The following is a 1,832-nucleotide window of genomic DNA, read 5'->3' on the forward strand; positions in this document are numbered from 1 at the left end:
CGCTGCTTGATCCTTCGGAGTTACTGCAAGACAAGACATGAAAGAGCTGAAAAGGGGATTACAGGAGCCGTGAAGCAGCAGAGAGGAGTTCCTGTCAGCCTGAGCTCCCTGCACAGCTCCGTGACATCCACAGATCCTTAGGGAATGCCACCCGGGCACAGTGGAAGGTGCTCATAGAACTGGATGAGCTTTAAGGTGCTCCCAACCCAAACCACTCTGGAATTCCACAATTAATGATTTTGTGCTCATTATGCACAGCAGCGCTGGCACAAAGCCTTCACCCCCTCAAGCCCACCTCACCTCCTTCAGAGGATTTTGCTGATTTTTGGGGCGTTGGGAGGACTGAGTGCTACACACAGGGGCTGCCCTGGATTTAAATAGTATTTTTTGATCCCCTGTAGTTAGGGTGGGGCCAAGGAGACAAAGCAAGGCCTGGCTGACATTTCTCCTGGTTTAAAATTGCCCAGAGCTCTAAAGGTGCCTCATTTCCCTTGGCATGGATAGGTGGGAGCACTGACAGCCCTTTGTGCCTGCGTGAAACACCCTCCAGCTCATTTCGTGGCTCTCATTTTCATCATAAAACACATGAAAATGTTCAGTGTGTGAAAAGAACCCTGTGGGGAGAGCTCTGGAGCAGTCCTGGGATTTGTGAGGCCCTGAGTATAACTTTTACCAGAGAGCAGCAAACCCCAGACTGATTTTTGGACACATTTTACACAAAATGTTTCAGTCTTCGAGTTTTGGCAGCTGAGTTTGGGGTTTTTCTCCTTGACAGTAGCGATTCTGAGGGGTCACTGATTTATTTCAGAGCAGTGCTTTGGCCAATTAAACAATACCTGGTGATGAAGCTATTTTTGTCTTGTGGGCTGAATTTAAAAATCTGGATATTTTTGGGAATGAGCACAACTTCCTGCCTGCTTTCCTGTGGTGCTGCTGCTAAAATGATGGGCGTGCTGGTGCTTTTATCTTTTTATCTCTGTGCAAACAGCCCTAAATCCCAAATCCAGGGCGGTTTGTCAAGGAAAAGGTGGAGCTCCGCCTCTTTCAGCTCTTTGTGGTCTGCCACAGTCATAAAAACAGGAGTTGGAAGGGATCAGTGCTCGTTCAGGGGTTTTTGCAGTTGGCTCCTGGAGCACGAGGTTATCTCTGCACAGCCCCTGAGCTGCACTTTTTACAGCTTTTGGGTTGTTGAGTGAAAATTTGGCCAATAAAACTTCAAAAATGAACAGCTTGAGTGTAGAGGATCTGTGAGCAGAAGGCTCTTGCTGAACAAGGACAGCTCAGAGCAGCTGCTGGCAGCGAGTGAATGTTGTCATTGTGCAGCTCACTTAGAAACTGAGTTCCAAAATTGGAGACAAGTCGTTCTCCTGCAAGAACATCAGGGAATTAGACAGATTTTATCAGAATATTCTGACTTTGGACCATTTACTTCAAAAATCTGCTTTAAAAATAGAGGAAAGGTCCAGAAGGAAGGGGGGTGGGAAAGAAAAAACCCATTTTGTTCTCTTCCCCCTTCACAGCTCTTCAGACTTGGATTTTTTTTCTGTTTAATTGGGATATCTGAGAGTTCAGCAAGAGGAACAAAGAGGTGAAATGGCTTCAAATTCTCATGGACCTTGGCACAGTTTTAGGGGACACAAAATCATTGTCACAGCTTCTCCTGGGATTTGTTTTGCCTGAATATAAAATGAGCACACCCAGAGTCAGACAAAACCCTGCAATTTGGGGTTCAGGCTCTGACAAGGATATTTCAAAATGTAGATTGAAATGAGGGAGGGGATGAGGTGCCAGAGCTGTGGAAGGGGTGACGAGGCTCAGAGGGGGACACAGAG

This window comes from Parus major, chromosome 4A (genome assembly GCF_001522545.3).
Source record: "Parus major isolate Abel chromosome 4A, Parus_major1.1, whole genome shotgun sequence".
Lineage (NCBI taxonomy): Eukaryota > Metazoa > Chordata > Aves > Passeriformes > Paridae > Parus > Parus major.